The sequence below is a fragment of the Adiantum capillus-veneris genome, chromosome 20 (genome assembly GCF_014529385.1).
Source record: "Adiantum capillus-veneris isolate H3 chromosome 20, ASM1452938v2, whole genome shotgun sequence".
Taxonomy (NCBI): domain Eukaryota; kingdom Viridiplantae; phylum Streptophyta; class Polypodiopsida; order Polypodiales; family Pteridaceae; genus Adiantum; species Adiantum capillus-veneris.
The window spans coordinates 54,780,312-54,797,890 of NC_140950.1; the positions used below are offsets into that span (position 1 = coordinate 54,780,312).

General features: G+C 41.5%; 1 long non-coding RNA gene across 2 annotated transcripts in view; it reads right to left on the minus strand.

Annotated features, from left to right (window-relative positions):
- LOC147432542 (uncharacterized) overlaps positions 1–16,853 on the minus strand; it is a 50,042-nt gene extending 33,189 nt beyond the window's left edge. The window contains exon 1 of one of the 2 annotated variants that reach the window (XR_015185452.1): positions 16,479–16,853. This is a non-coding gene — a long non-coding RNA (uncharacterized LOC147432542). The remainder of the gene's footprint in view (positions 1–16,478) is intronic. The other variant, XR_015185453.1, reaches the window with a different exon arrangement.
- Between the last annotated feature and the right edge of the window lie 726 nt (positions 16,854–17,579).

Here is a 17,579-nt window from a genome sequence, read left to right on the forward strand (position 1 = left end):
CTTGACACCATTGGTGAGAACAACTCATTTGTAAGGGCCCAGTCTCACCAAGCTCTAAGAGGGGTTGCAGGGGTTGGTGCTATCATGCGTTGGAACATGAAAATTGGGTCTCACACAAAGTTCGCAACAAGAATTCCTTCCCTCAAAACTCAAAAGCAATTAGGTTCTGTACCAAACTTAGTCACCCCAAGTCAAGATTCTACCTCGACACAACAGAGATTCACTTCAAAATAATTCACAGATCAAAAGAGAGTCGACACGCCCAGGTGTAGTTCTGTGCCAAAAGATTGTGGCCCCAAAGATTGGCGCCCCTTTCGGTATATTAATCTTTGAGCAAAGTATAACCGACCCGCGGGTGCTTGCTCTCAAACTCTGAGACCAGATGCTCTGCAGAGTGAGCCCCTAGGGTCACTTATAAAGATTAAAAGGGATGCCAAAAGCAAAGCCCCAAAAGCTTTCAAACTCAAAAGCAAATTGTCCCAAAATCAACTCATCTAAAATTTGCCAACAAAAAGCCGTCACCCGTAATCTGGGAAAATCTGTATGCTCTGCCATGTTAGCAAGTCAGTGTAAGTTATAAAATTCCATAGTGCTGCCCTGTCAACGCGTATCGCGGGCTTTCGTACAAGCCAGTCAGCATGTGTGTGTGTCCGGGCACTGCCACGTCATCATACGCCCCTCTTAAAAGAATTGTAATAGCCCTCAATTACGCCTGCAAAACAGACAGAGGTCTTAGTAGACATTAAATGTTAGTACTGACGCACTAGACACGACACATCTAGCACTTGTACAAAACGACAGTCACATCATAGGACATCACTTGACCTCACAGGACATCACATGACAAATCATCTTGCGGTAGATCGTCCTCGAAGTCCGGTTCATACCTCTCAAGTTATTTATGTTATTTATAATATTCACGATAGTTCTATGATGTATGTTGGCCAAACCTTTCGAACAGCTTTTGTTCGTTTTCAGGAACATGTAAGAGAAGCGAGAAAAGTTCAAAGTAAGAGCACCGTACGTGAAAGTGTGAAACCCTTGTATGCGGCAATAGCAAAACATGGGTTTGAGTCTTTCCGTTGTTTTCGCATTGAGCACATAGAAGGTAATTTTAGAAACTCTAAAGAGTTCTATAAATCAGCGTGGCCTCGAGAGTTGTTTTGGATGAGAACTTTGCATACTTTTTTCCCTGAAGGTTTCAACTTGGAAGGAAAGTCTTCTTTACGTAAAAATAAGACAATTTACCATAAGGAACCTATGCTTTGGCGAAGGCATCCCAAATCCGAGTTAGTTCTCCCTTCAAGTCAATTTAAAAGAACTTGGATTCCTAAAGGTTCTAGTTCAGATCCGCCTTCTATCCCTGAAATCAATCCAGTTGTTTTGCACAACACTATTTCTAGTAGAGTACAAGGTCTCCCTAGGGCTTCAATCTCTAGAATTGAGAGTGATGACCCTTCTAACCATAGAATTTTTGCTTATAGAGACTTCAAACGGAGATTGATTTACCTATCTAGAGCCATGGATTTGGGTTCTTTTTCTTATAAAATATTTGAAAGGTATAATATAAGGATCCTATTTAAGCTCTTGTATACCCTTGAGAACTACTCTTATGAAGATTTGGAGCTAAGAGAGTCTCATAGTACTCAACTTCGAGTACTGTTAGGCAAATTTCTGAAGTCCAAATGTCCTAGTCTGAAAAATCCCTTGGTTGGAAAGAAAGATTTGTTGATAACTATCTTTACCTCCCCTGACTTAGACAAGATTGGATTAAGCTCTATTTTGAGATCTCAAGAAGCTTTGGATGCTCTCCCTCCTTGTGTGAGAAAGGTATGGAACCATCCTGTCGTAGCTTTCAAATATGTGAAAACTTTAGGACAAAAAGCTTTCAACTATAGTGACATAGGACGTAATCTTAAAAAGCAAGAGAGGCTTGCAATCTCAAGTATTGATTGCCCTTGTAGTAAAACTGCCTTTTCTTCTTACGTAAATGGAGCTTTGGGTCATGTAGTTACTGCCGATTGTTCTATCCTTCCTTCGGATTCCTTGAAAGACCTTTTCTCAAGAGGTACTAAATATAGGCTCCCTTCCTCAAACGACTCTTGCCTTCTCAAAGCCATAGAAAAAGGAATTTCTAGTTTCGTAGTAAAGTTTGAGGAGTCTTTAGGAGTTCAAGGTATTTTTACCCATTGGAAGTTTATAATCCTCAAGAAAGCTTCTTTGAAATTAGCATCTTGCTCTCGGAACGTTTCTTCAGGAAGGAACAGCTTATCTTCTTCTGATCGTGATGCTCTTAGGAAATTTCATCGTGATTTTGTAATCTCTTACGTAGATAAGTGCTCTAATAACTTTGTTGTTACGTGCAAAAAGTTCTATTTAGAATGCTTGTTAGGTGAAGTAAACTCTCAGACTTACAGTGATTGTGATCTTTCAATGCAAGAGGTTATCTTGAAACATCAAGACTCTTGGTTTCAAGTGCCAGCCTAAATTACCTTTTTTATATACCGTTTGGAAGTTCCACAAGAACCCTATAAAGCCTAGATTTATAGTTGCTTCTTGTAACACCTCTTTGACCGAGGTTTCCAAATGGCTTAGTTATTGTTTCAAAGCCGTTTTACCTAGCGTAAATGAATTGTGGAATAATATGCTAAAGGAAGCAGACGTACCTACCGATTCAAGTTGGATTTTAAATGATTCAGTAGGTGTGGATTTTAAATGATTCAGTAGGTGTGATTCCTGTTTTAAAGTTTTTTAACTCTTCAAGAAGCCTTAAGGAGAAATCTTTTCCTTTATGTCTCCAAACTTTTGACTTTACAACGCTATACACGAAGCTAAATTTAGAGGACCTTAAATTTAGAGTCAAGTCTCTTATTTCAAAAGTTTTTGCATACAAGCTTGAGAAGGATAGGTACAAGGCATTGCTAGTAGAAAAGTCAGCCTTGAACTTTGACTTCTTATGGCTGAAAAATAAGAATGTAGATGTAGACAAAGGAAGAAAGAGATTCACCAGGATTGTAGATTGCATTGACATCATATCTTGGTTAGATTTTCTTTTGGACAATTTATATATAACCATCGGCGACTCTCTTTTCAAGCAAACAATTGGTATCCCTATGGGCACCAATTGTGCTGTTTTTCTTGCTAATTTCTATCTTTTTACTTATGAGTTTGATTTTATGGAGCGTCTTGTCCTTGCTAACACTTGCCCAATATTTTTGCACAAGTTATGCAATGTAAGACGCTTTGTAGATGATCTTTTTGTCCCTGACGTTCCTTCTTTTCAAGATTTTATGTCCTTGAATTCGAGTTCTGTAGGCGGAGGAATTTATCCCAAGGAGTTTTGAACTGTACCACAAATAGTGATTGTTGTGCCTTTTTAGACCTTAAGATTTTTCAGACTCCCTTGGGATTAGAAGTAGATATCTATGATAAGAGCCTTGAACCAGAATATGCCAATCTAAAAATCATCCGCATGCCTCACATTTCTTCGAACATTTCTCTTTTAGCTAAGTACGGTGTCATTTGCTCTCAACTATTTAGATTTTCTCGTCTTTGTTCTAGTAAATCTACTTTTGTTGTTCAATCTTGCCATCTTAAAAGGATACTCATTCAAAAGAATCATGAAAAAAGTTCGTTCATTTTTGCATCGTAGTAAGTTTATTTTTAGTGTTTCTTCCTTTGGAATGTTCAAGATAATCAGTAGTAAATTCAATAGAAGTGGGGAGCTAAAAAGCCCACTTATTGTTTGACTCAATAACACCTTATGTTGTTGTTTTGATTTGTAGCGCTTCTAGTATTTTCACTATAGCTTGACAATTGCTAGCCTTTATCCTGAGGACTTATTTAGCTTACCTAAGGACTTAAGAATGTGTTCCGTTGTAAGTCGTTGTGTGAAGTTTGATTTCTAGGATTAAGTTTTTAAGATGTCTTATCCTTTTTTTGTTTAAAGTTGAGTACTCGTTTTAAGCCAAGTAAGTTGCGTCAACTTATTTTACACATGCCTTTTCTAAAAATATTTTTAAGTTAATAATGTTTTGTTTTATCTAGTTTTGTTTCGAAGCAAACAAAGTGATTTAGTTTGTTTGTTTGTTTGTTTTTGTTTTTCTTTTCTTTTCGTGTGTCCCTTGCCTTTATAGTTTTATGAGTGCTTTATTCCCTCTTATAATTCGTGAGTTCAGACTATTCTGAACTTATGAAGGTATATCACATGACAAATCACATAAAAATTCATTCCAAATCTCAAACCATGTGTAACCGACTTGGACACTCCAAGTCAAGAATCAATCACAACAGCACCAAATAACCACTTCAAAACAATTCACAGATCACAATAGATTTGCACTGGCCCGGCGGAGTTCCGTGTTTATAGATATTGGCCCCCAGAGACTGGCGGCCCTTTCGGTATTTCTTTATGTATTAATCAATGTTCTAAGTACAAGAGAGCGGTTAGGGTTTCACTCTCAAACTCTGCGTCCAGATGCCCTGCAAAGTGAGCCCAAACCTCTTATTTAAAGTTTATAAGGGTAGCCAAAAGCAGAGCCCCAAAAGCAAACTTTGTTTTTCTCTCACAAACTCACTTGAGTTTTTAAAAATAAAGCAAGGGAATTCTCTCTCTCTCTCTCTCTCTCTCTCTCTCTCTCTCTCTCTCTCTCTCTCTCTCTCTCACACACACACACACACAAATTGCGTAGCCAGAAGCTGAAATCAACGCCGCAATTTCGGAGATTTTCGTACGATGCCACGTCATCATGCCAATGCATTTCACGGAAATATCAGTTGTTGCTTTTTAGGGTCAGGTTTAGGGTTAAGGACATGTTTTAGGGTTAGGGTGTTAGGGTTTCTGGTAGATTTTAGGGTTCGCAGGTTTTAGGGTTAGGTTTTGCAGAATTAGGGTTTTCAGCAACTCGGCTCCCGGGCAGACACGTCATCACTTTGTGACATACCCCCCTCTTGAGAGCATTGTAATCGCCCTCGATTACGCCTGTAAAACAGACAGAAGCCATAAACCGTCTTAGCAGACACTGACTGTTAGTATATATGTACTAGGAACACACATCTAGCACATGTACCAATCGACAGTCACATCACAAGACATCACTAGTGATTCATGCGAAGAAAAATGAATTTTTCCTCCCAGAGATGCACTTTTTAGGACACATTGTGTCACCAACACGAGTGCAAATGGATCCGGCCAAGATAGAGACTATCCGTGATTGGCCCGATTTGAAGAATGTCCATGAAGTTAGAAGCTTTCTGGGATTGTGTTCGTACTACAGGCGGTTCATTCGAAAGTTTGCAAAGGTTGCTTCCCCTTTGCATATCTTGACACAAAAAGCAGTCCCTTTCTCGTGGGGACCCACAGAGGTAACTGCCTTTGAGACTTTGAAAGAGAAATTGACTACGGGACCAGTTTTGACTTTGCCGGACTTGTAGAAGTCGTTTGAAGTATATTGTGATACTTGTGGTCGTAGTCTGGATGCGGTCTTAATGCAAGAAGGCCAATGTCATTGCCTACGAGAGCCAATTGTTCTCAAGGCCAGAATTGACTGCACAGATTTGTGAGAAAGAGCTTTTGGCGGCTATCCATGCTCTTATTCAATGGCGGCATTACCAACTCGGAGCCGATTTTACAGTTTTCACAGATGATGGGAGTTTACGCTACTTCTTGTCACGGAAGCAGCTATCGGCAAAAGCAACTGCAGTGGGCAAACATCTTGTTACAGTTTACTTCCGGATTGTCCATGTGCAGGGACAGAAGAAATTGGTGGCAAATACTTTGTCCCAAAAACCGTTGGTTCTGGCTATTTCCGCGATACATCATAGGAACTTCGAGGATATGGTCGGTCAGTAAGCCACTGATACAGATTTTGCAGATGTATTCAGTTGAATACAGAAAAGGGAGATAGTAGCGGACTATTCCATTCGGGATGGCTACTGATCAAGAAAATCATGTTGTGCGTTACACAACCGTTGAGGGAAAAGGTTATAACCGAATGCCACTGTCCGCCTTATACGGGTCACCGCGGCATTGCTACCACCTTGAAAGGGGTAGAGAGATACTTCTTTTGGCCGAGACCCAAGAACGATGTGGACGAGTTTGTGCGCAGTTGCTTAGTAATGCCAGAAGGTCAAGTTTGACAGGCATAAAGCACAGGGATTGTTACAGCCTTTACCCATACCCACCCGCCCCTGGGAAAGTATTGCAATGGATTTCATCTCCCGAGAACACAGCGTGGGCACGATTGTTTATTGCCCAAGTCTTCAAATTACATGGCATGCCTCAGACAATTGTCTCCGACAGGGACCCCAGGTTCACGAGTTTGTTTTGGACGGCTATTTGGGGAGAACATAGACACGCAGTTGCAGTTCTCGTCATCGTTTCACCCGCAGACTGACGGGCAATCAGAGATTGCTAATTCAGTGGTATTCGATTTGTTGAAGTCTTCTTTGTTGGATCAGAAGACCACTTGGGAAAGGTTTTTACCTTTGGTGGAATATGCCTACAGAAACACGATTAACTCTTTGATGGGGAAGGTGCCATTTGAGATTCTTGAATTTGCTACAAAGGTTCCACCCTTCCTTAGCACGAAAGATAAGATTTTTCTTTGAAGCTGACCAATTCACGAGGGACTTGGTCCGGAAGGTTTTGTAGAAATTTCAGGAAAGATAGAAAAAGGCAGCAGATCGCATTGTCAGCAATTTGAAATTGAAGGAGAAGGATTGGGTGCTCTTACTTTATGGGAAGGCACGCCCGAGAAAGAAAAAAGGGAAAGGAGCGGCTTCTTTGAAAGCTTAGCATGAGATAGTGTGGACTTTTTCAGATTTTCCGAAAAGATAAATAATATCTCCTTTGGACTGAAGCTGCCAGAATACTTGGAGGTTCACAATGTTTTTCGTGTGAGTCTCTTAAAGCCTTTTTGAAGGCGATGTGCCCAATGATGGGAAGCTAGATGTGCAACCCGAAATGGACAAAAACGAGCAGATACTCGTTCCAGAACAGACATTGGCACAGAAAGAAAGAAAGAAGGTAAAGCAAATTGACAGTTCTTGGTTAAATTCAAGACCTATTTCGCATTGGATGCGAAGCGAATGGAGGAGGAAGACCTAGCAAATATTCCTCGGAATGTGAAGCTTTACCTTGAAGCTTTTCATTTAGCATAGTCTATTACAAATGGAACCCAGAATTCAGCTTGGCCGGAGATCTGGTGCAGTGGGTTTGCACAAGAGGGGAGTTACTATGCTCCTTTGTCAACAGATGCCTCGATTTATGAATACTAGAGTCACTAATGTCTCTTTGAGCTTAAGGGATACTGGGAGCTGACAGTATTCTGCTGTATGACTTTATGAAATGGAATTCCGGAAAATATGAAACTAACTTGTTCTTGACTTGTTTAAGTGCAGGAAGGAACTGGTAGACGAAATGACTGCAGCATTTTGGTCTAAATGATCTCGAATAGACATGGTTGCAATAGGGGTTAGTCAATCAGGCATCTATGTGATCTTGAGTGGATCTAGATGCGATTGCTAACTGCATTGCCGATAAATCATGGTCGAAGATCCGAATGAATGTTGAATGTGATTTGTCATGTGATGTCCTGTGATGTCAAGTGATGTCGTGGATATGACTGTCGATTGGTACATGTGCTAGATGTGTGTTCCTAGTGCGTAGGTACTAACAGTCAATGTCTACTAAGGCAGTTTATGGCTTCTGTCTGTTTTGCAGGCGTAATCGAGGGCGAATACAATGCTTTCAAGAGCGGGGTATGTCACAAACTATGACGTGGCTGCCCAATGTACACACACACCCTTCCCCCTAAAGCATGGACAGTCCTGCCGATGGACACGCTGAATGATGACGTGGCTGCTGCGTACAGTCAATATCCGAAAATGGCGGAGGTGGTGACACATGGCAGCAGTACGGAATTCCGTGATTTCTGACGCAATCAGCGCTCAGCTTTTGGCTATTGAGAGTGGAAGAGAGAGAGAGAGTTGCTTTTTCTACGCAAGCTTGAGAGAGAGCTCTTCTGCTTTATATTAAAAGCTATTTTTATGGACGGCTTTTTGCACTTGCTTTATTTGACAAGCAAGAGAGAGAATGAGCCTTTGCTTTATTTTTGGGCTTTTGATTTTCAGCTTTTGGGCTCTGCTTATAACATCCCTTGTACTCTTTAAATAAGTGGGTAGGCCACTAACAACTCAGAGAATCTGGATGCAGAGTCTGAGTGTGAGCGCCTGCTCGCACTCTTGTACTTTGAACACAGATTAATACAAAAAGAAATACTGAAAGGGGCGCCAGTCTTTGGGGCCAATATCTCTAGGCACGGAACTCCGTCGGGCCAGTGTCGAATCAATTGTGAACTGTGAACTGGTTTGAAGTGGTTATTTGTGCTGTCGCGGTAGATTCTCGACTTGGAGTGTCCAAGTCTGTTACACACTCACGCAAAGCTGATGACGTGGCAATTGTAGGGAAGTTCCAAAAGTTGGCTGATGACGTGGCAAGTTGTACGGATTCCCGCGTTTTGCGTTGGCTCATGACTCGGCAAGCTGTACGGATTTCCATAAATTACGCTGGCAGCTTTTGGCATTGCTTTTGGGACCAGAAGCTTTTGAGTTTTGAAGGCTTTTCATTGTAGTTGCTTTTCAGGCCGAGGGTCTTTAAATATGAGGTTAGGGCTCATTCTCTGCCATGCTTCCTAGAGAAGGTGCAGAGTCTGGAGTACTGGCTTGTACTGTGTTGATGCTGCAATATAAAGAAATACCGAAAGGGGCGCCAAGGTTTGGGGCCAATACTCTCTAGGGTGGAATTCCGCCACTCCGTGTCGCGTGTCGTCTCTCTCTCTCTCTCTCTCTCTCTCTCTCTCTCTCTCTCTCTCTCTCTCTCTCTCTCTCTCTCTCTCTCAGTTCAGTTGTCTCTCTCTCTCTCAGTTCGGTTGTTATTTAAGTGCTAAAAGTCTGCTCAGTCTGTTCTTTGCACCACACCGGTTCTCAATGCCCATGTGATCGTGGTCGCTACTACATGTGGTGGTGTGGTATACTTTGTAGCCATTTGCTGCAAACATGAAAGTGTTGGTTGTAAAGCTTGCAGATCTTTGCAATCCTTGGATCCCTTTAGGTCTTTGAAGGTGGGATTTGTCTTCTTGTGAGTGTAGACCTTCACATCATCTCTTTGTTCTCTGATTGAGCTTCCCTCATTATGTAGCTCTAGTGAGTCTGCTATGATTCGAGGTGTGATTACTGTTGAAGATGATGAAACAGGAAACAGAAGGAAGACAGCAACTCAGAGTAGGAAGAAGATGGAGAAGGAGAAGACACAGAGCTTGTGTACGAGATCTCTGTAGTCTGTCTCTCTGTATTGGAATAATAGTGTATCTACAAACTCAGAGATACAAAGCTTATATGAAACCCTAAGAGATAAGGTGTCCTTTCATAGCAGGTGTCCAGGGGGAAAAACCCAGTGGGAGAAAAGTACCCCTGGTGAAGCGCGTATACACACTAACACTACTACATGTCTACAAATCCCCCCTGTAGTGATGGTGTGAATCCGTACAAGGTAGCAGATCATCATGTGTATGAGAGTAAGCCCAAAGCTTTTCGGAAAGCTTCAAACTTTTCTCGTGATAACGCCTTCGTAAATAGATCTGCAATGTTATCCTGTGTAGGACAGTAAGTTAGTGTGATCTCCCCTGCATGTAGCCTTTCCCTGACATAGTGGTATTGAACCTCTATGTGCTTTGTTCTTGCATGAAATACTGGATTCCTTGCAACTGCCATAGCACTCTGACTGTCAGTGAAAATGGTGGTGGGTGCCTATTGACACTCACAAAGATCTGCCAATAACCTGCGTATCCATACACAATCAACTGTTGCCGTGAAAGCTGTCCTGTACTCAGCTTCACAAGTTGATGTAGCCACTGTGGGTTGCTTCTTGCTTAGCCAAGATATACATGCATTTCCCAAGAAAAAACAATTGCCACTTGTGGAATGTCGTGTGTCAAAATCACCAGCCCAATCTGAATCGCTGTAACCAAGAAGCTGCATAGAACTGTGCTTTCCATACATATCCCCCCTTGGAAAGAACATGGCAAGATTAGGGGTACCTGAAAGGTAACGAAGTATGCGCTTCACAGCCTGCCAATGATGCATACCTGGGCTGTGCATAAATCTGCTTGCTTGTGAAACCCCAAATTGAATGTCTGGACGAGTGTTGCCTGCCAAATATATCAAGCAACCAACCGCTGCTGCATAAGTATGTACATCAAAAGTTTCTCCAGCATCATGCATGCTCAACTTTGATCCAGTTTCTACGGGTGTAGAGATTGGCTTACAATTTTGCATACCAAACTTATCCAAAATTTTATGCAAATATTTTGCCTGCAACATGTATATGCCATCCTCTGATTGCACAAACTGATTACCCAAGTAATAATGTAGCAAACCAAGATCAGACATCTCAAAGGTTTTTCTCAAAGCATCTTTAAACGCTTCAATTTCATTTGCATTATTGCCTGTAAGAAGCATATCATCCACATAAAGTGTTAGCATAATGAGAACTCCATCTCTCTTTTTGACATACAAAGTACTTTCTGTTGGACTATTCTGAAATCCCTGGCCAATCAAATAAGTATGTATCTTCTCATACCATGCTCTTGGAGCCTGTTTGAGACCATACAAAGCTTTACGCAATCTACATACCTTTTTCTCTTGACCTTTTACAACAAAACCACTTGGTTGACTTACATAAACTTCTTCCTGCAAATCACCATTCAAAAAAGCAGTTTTGATATCCAACTGATGCACTTTCCAACCATGATGAGCAGCAATTGCAACTAGTGATCTAACTGTGGACGCACGAGAAGTAGGAGCAAAGGTTTCATCATAATCTATGCCTTTCTGTTGCGCATAGCCTTTTGCCACAAGCCTTACTTTGTACCTGTCAACAGTACCATCTTGTTTTCTTTTTACCTTTAAAACCCACTTTGTACCAATAGGCTTTTTACCTGTAGGCAAGTCCACTAGATCCCATGTGTGATTCTTATGAATAGAATCAATTTCTTGCTGCATAGCATCTTTCCACTGAACACACTCTAAAGCTTGTTCAAATGAATCAGGCTCATCTGCATCACAAAGAGTGCTAAAGCAAGCCAAATCTACTTGCTCTCTACCAAAAGTAGTACCAGCACGTGTTTTTCGTGGCAACGGTGCATCCAACTTGCTATCCTGCAAAGTTTTCTGAACCCATTTAGGCAAGGTTCTTTCTTCCCTGAGAACTTCTTGCTCTTCACGCACAATTTCCTCTACATCATGAGGTGTCACATGCTGATCAAAAGATTGATCAAGATTATCAACCTGTTGTGATTCTTGATTCTCCACAAAAGAAGGAAGCAAACCTTCAAATACATCATGTGTCTGCATATGAGGTACATCAAAAGCAACCATAGGTTGAGCAGTAGTTTCTGCAAAAATTACATCACGACTTTCAAAAATCTTGTTTGTAGCAGGATTGTAAAGTCTATAACCTTTACTTCCACTACTGTACCCCACAAATATACATTTGATTGCCTTATCATCAAGCTTCCCACGTAATTGCTGAGGGATGTAAGCATAAGCAAGACAACCAAAAACACGAAGATAACTGACTGAAGGTTTTCTGTCATACCAAGCTTCATATGCAGTAATGGTCTTCAAGGCACGAGTAGGACACCTGTTCAAAACATGTGCTGCACAAGCAACTGCCTTCATCCATAGCTTATGAGGCAAACTCTTAGCCTTGAGCATACATCTAGCCGTCTCTATTAAAGACCTGTTCTTCCTTTCTGCAACACCATTCTGTTGTGGTGTGTATGGCATAGTGCATTGGTGTTTAATGCCTTTCTTTCCCAAAAAATCCTTCAATGCACCTGACATGTATTCACCTCCTCGATCGGTACGAAGAGTCTGTACTTTGCAACCTGTTTCATTTTCAACCATGGCGACATAATGTTGAAAAACTGCAAACACATCTGACTTTGCTTTGAGTGGATACACCCAACAAAACCTGGAAAAGTCATCAATGAAGGTCACAAAATAAAGGTTGTTTCCTATAGATGGCGTCCTCATAGGACCACATACATCACTGTGTACAAGCTACAACTTTCGTGTCGCTCTAACTGAACCATCCTGCGAAAATGCAAATCTGTGCATCTTTCCAAGAACACAACCTTCACATACATGTCTTGGTGGCATCTCCAATAAAGACAAATCATGCACCATATTATGACGTTGTAAAATCATCAAACTGCCATAACCAACATGCCCAAATCTAGCATGCCACAACTCAGCATCTTGCATGGCCTGAGTCTTTGTTTCTGCAATACATACCTGAATCTGCTTTTCATAACGATCTAGCACAAATAGTCCATTGTCCAGCGTACCTGTAGTGATAAGAGAATAACCATTCTCTCGATCTCGTACAACACATCTGTCATCCTCAAAAATGACCCGAAGACCATTTTTTGCAAGAGAGGATACAGACAACAAATTCTTCTTGATCCCTGGAACATATAAGACATCTGGCAAGCATAAATCTGAACCATCTGAAATGGTAATCAAAATCTTACCAACGCCTTTGATTGGATAAGAAGCATTATTTGCACATGTCACCTTCTTTCCTGCTGGAGCTGCATCCAATGAACAAAACAAATCCTTCCTTGAAGTAATATGCCTGGATGCACCACTATCAAAGTACCAAATCATTTGTGTCTTGTCAACACTGTAAGTAGAAAAATCTGAACATACTACAAAAGCATAAGAATCCTGCACAAAGTTTGCAGACTCTTCTTTAGCTGTAGAAGAATCACCAGAAGCTGAAACAACCAAACTTGACTCTTTCTTCTTTTCTTTAGCAATTCGCTTTTTACACTCACTAATGTAGTGACCAGGTTTCTTGCAGTAGTGACATTTACCTTTCTTCTTGGACTTGTCGGAATCACCTTTAGACTTCTCTGAAGACTGTCCTGCACCAGACTTGGAGTGATGAGCACTCTCTTTACCCTTGTTTTTGTTCTGTACAACAAGAGCATGATCCATACCATCCACCTGTAAAGACTTGTTCTTACGTGATTGATATTCCTGCAATAGCAAAGCCACTAACTCTTCAAAATGAAGAGGATCAGGATTAGCTCGCAAAGACAGAGTCAAAGAAGTCTGAAAAGTCAAATAAGATGGTGGTAGTGAATTGAGTGTTTTGGAAACCAAGTCCTTCTCTGGAATCACTTCATCAATGCTAAGCAATTGCTCTTTAAGATCCCTGATTTTTGTAAGATGCTCGACAATATCGTCACCATCGTCCATCTGTATTTTGTCAAGTTGTTTCTTCAAAAACTCTATTCTGGCAGCGTTTCTTCCTCCAAACATAGCTTGCAGAGTGTTCCAAGCATCCTCAAAAGTTCTGCAAGATCTGATCTTTATGGTTAAGGCAATCACAGCCATAGCCTGTGCATCTTTAGTATCCCATCTCTTTTGCTCTAGAGTGACTTGTGACGGTCCTGCACCAACAGCTGCACCACGACCAGGCGTGGCAGGTGCAATGCGACCTGGACGAACTTCATCTCCAGATACATAATCCCACAATCCTTTACCAACCAAAACATTTTTGGCCATAAAAGACCAAAGAGAATAGTTGGTACCATCCAATTTGTCTTCGGATGTAAACGCACCAAAAATCTCTTTCTCCGTAGATTGAGCCATACTGTAGATGCACACAAGAGAGCAAAAGAACCTCCAAGAGATTCACAAATCTCCTCTCCAATCCAAGCAAAACTCTACACAAAATCTCAGCACAAAGCTAAGACAAGCTGCTTCCCAAAAGAACTGTTTACCTGAAGAAAATCTGTCAAAAAGCACACCCTCTTGATCTAAACGCCTCCGAAAAGTAACTTCTGCTACACTGCTTAGAACAAAATTCTGAGGGCTCGAACGGCTTTGAAAGGGGGGTAAAACCCCACGTCACCTTCTCAGAATACTCACTGAACGTCGAGGATGCTCCCACGAGCAAATTTTTCGAAAACTGCCTGAAAACTGCGATTGCGCGCGCGGACGCGAAAACGCAAGTAGAGGCTCTGGAAATCACCTTGCTCTGATACCAATTGTTGAAGATGATGAAACAGGAAACAGAAGGAAGACAGCAACTCAGAGTAGGAAGAAGATGGAGAAGGAGAAGACACAGAGCTTGTGTACGAGATCTCTGTAGTCTGTCTCTCTATATTGGAATAATAGTGTATCTACAAACTCAGAGCTACAAAGCTTATATGAAACCCTAAGAGATAAGGTGTCCTTTCACACCAGGTGTCCAGGGGGGAAAACCCAGTGGGAGAAAAGTGCCCCTGGTGAAGCGCGTATACACACTAACACTACTACATGTCTACAATTACCACCTTGGTCTCTTGGCCATCCAAGTCAGTAATTACTGCTCTACCGTCTCTCTAAATGGAGCTTGCTAGCTCGTAGATTCTCTATTGGCACGTGGTGACAGAGGGCAAAAGTGAGGCTGGATCAGAACCCACAAGATGCTACGTGTGAGTGAGGGAGAAGGTGGCAGGTCATGGGATGAGACATGGAAGAGAGACAAAGGAGCATCCAAGGCATTGGTCAGATAATATGCAAAAAATCTTGAGGGCAATTCATATCTTGTTCTCATCGTAATGCACACCTCTATCAATCCCATTTTGAGAAGGGGTTGCGATCCATGTAGCAGCCCTCTTCCAAAGGTTGTTGTCATCCTCTCTCCAGCTGGCTTGACAGGGCACTTTTAACTCTCTTTAGGAGAGGTTTTTGACCCTGGCATCCTGTCTTTACTGTTTGTCCATGTGCCTAGTCTCTATGTACTTGAAAGGCACAACCCTTTGGCCACACATTGGAGGGCTCATTGTCTCTCTCTCTGCCTGCTCCTACGTTTACTCTCTCTACACTCATGTATGTGTGTGTGTTGTGCACGAGAGATCTACATCATATGCTCCACCCACAATTAATTTTAAGTTTCCCACATCTACCGTTGCCACTCCTAACATGGTATTAGAGCCTTGTTGAAGTACCAATGTTACCAGAATTATTGGAGACCTGTTGATGTGTTTTTGGACCACAAGAACACACATTCAGCTTGATGTTTTCAGATCATATTGGACTGTTTTCGGGGCTGGTTTCGAGGTATTTGACTTTTCATGTCATCTATCGATCCATATCCCATCGTGACATCATCAGGAACCTACTCCTTGTCTTCAAGGTTAAATTAACTAATTAAACCAACCATTAGCTTGTCAGAGCAAGTAACAGTATAATGTCATGCACATACATGTATAACCAGTCAACCATGAAAAGTGTAAGCCCAAAACCAGTAAAAGTTTAGTGCCATCCAAAAGGAAGAAGTGAAGCTTGCACTCAGATCCCAACAAAAAATGCTAAAAGTTACATTATCTTATTTTATGCCAGAGCAGTTAGTAAGTATAAAGCTCCTGCAGACACTCATCAGAAAGGGGAGGTACAAGAGCAAATCCAAGTACAAAACAGCCTCTAGAGCCAATCAAGGCATTTAAAAAGCAAACCAGTTGTTACAGCATAGTATGAAGCAACAGCCTAAAGCAAAAAGGCCGTACAAAGTCATCAATGATCAGAAAACCAGCAAAGACTCACAGCATCCTCAGAAAAATCAGGTATCCTATACCAATCACAGCCATCATTATAGGATTGGACTCCTATGAGGAGAAAATACCCATCAAAAACCATCCAAGGAGATTAACGAGGTACTCCAGTCATTATAAAGAGGATCTAGTTCAAAAAAAACAGAGCAAGCCTCCGATTAGCGAGACAGAACAATATCAGTAGATTAGCGAGATCAAACTCATGCAAATATACTTTTAGCCAAGTTACATGCTTCACAGCAACCCACTTTGGGATAAATTATTGAAGCAGTTTTTGAAGTGCCAATTCCTTCAAATACTTCAAGGCCTTATCATAGAACAGAATCCCAAGTTTGATGTAAAAGGCAACCCAGTCTTCCCTTGAGCACATGTCATCAAGCATAGGCCAATTTCCCTTTAGCAAAGAAAGACATCTTTTTCATAGACCAAATTAGCTACATTATCATTGTCATAAGAGCAAACTGGGCAAAACCCAAAATAGGCCTGCAATTAAGCCTTCAGATATCTTCAAGTTGGACAGCCACCATTTGTTAAGATGTACTCACTTCTAGTAGCCAAAGGGAGGTAAGCAAAGCAAGAACATTTGATTCCAAGGTGGTAAGCACAAAATAATCAAACAAAAGTAGAAACTTAGTGAAGGACCCGAGCAGAAGATGCACCCTCAACTATTTCCATGTGTTGCAAGACAAGTGAAGCCCTCAAAAATCAGTGACCAACCGAATAGCACACTCAAAGAGCCCTCTTACACTCACTCTCTCTAGCTTGAAAAAGCAGCCCAAGACTAAGTGAGAGATAGAAATCCCTCACCTTTAAGTAGATGCAAGGTTTGATACTGGTTGTCAAGTCATCCTCAGAGCCAAGAGCATGTCCGCTTCCTTCCATTTCATGCACACTAAGCAGATTACAGAGCCATCGCAGTACAAGAAAAGGAAGCCATGTATGGCGAGAACCATGAAGAGAATCGTCAGCCCAGTTCAGTATGTGCTATGTCCACGATGAGGAGCCATTATGCTCATTGGTGAAGACATGAAAAGGAGCGTGCAGCGTGCTACAAGAGGGCGACCAATCCCGTCATAATAGCCTAAGCATACGGGGAAATGGCGCAATGAAAGCCCGCAGGACGCTGCCATGCCTGCCCGTCAATTTTTATTTTTTTATTTTTTTTTTCCAACAAAGCAGAGAAGATTATATTATCCTAAAGAGGGAGCAAAAGTTACAATTGAACCAGAACATAGTACGATGATTGAGACGGGAGACTCTCCCACATTACATACCATCCTACATAACAACTAGTTCCATAAGCATTCCTGACATAAGTACATCAGAAATTCCCCTATGCCACCCCATATGCCCGCAGTGACTCAATCTGATTAGATAGCTTTTCCATGAAGTCTTTAGCTTTAGAGATTGCTTCATAGGTTTCTGCAATAGCTCGCATGTTAAACGCCATCATGTTTTGAATTTCTTTTCTCTTCCAATCAGTCAACAGCGGTAGATCTTGCTCATCATCCGATAATCCCAGCAGAGTCTTTGCTGCATCTTCATTGATCCTATTCCGAATGTAGTAGGTGTTGGACAGGGTAATTTTCAGCTTGTAGACTTGCAAATTAAAATCCATAAAAAGTACTCTCAGGCTTGGAGCCTGGTAAGCCTCTTCAAACACAAGCAGTTTCTCAGTTTCCAGATGATCCAAAGAAATTCAGCCCTAGTCCTATTCCAGTATGTGGTTAATATGCCTATGGAGTCACCTAGCAAAAGTTGTTTCCAAGAGACTTGAGTGGTCAAAACAGAGTTAAGAGGTGCTAGAATCGTGGTTGATTGGGGACAGGTCATAAACAGATGGACCACCGACTCCACACTTCTTTTACATCTTGAGCAAATCCCTGCCGAGATGCCTGCTTTCTACAT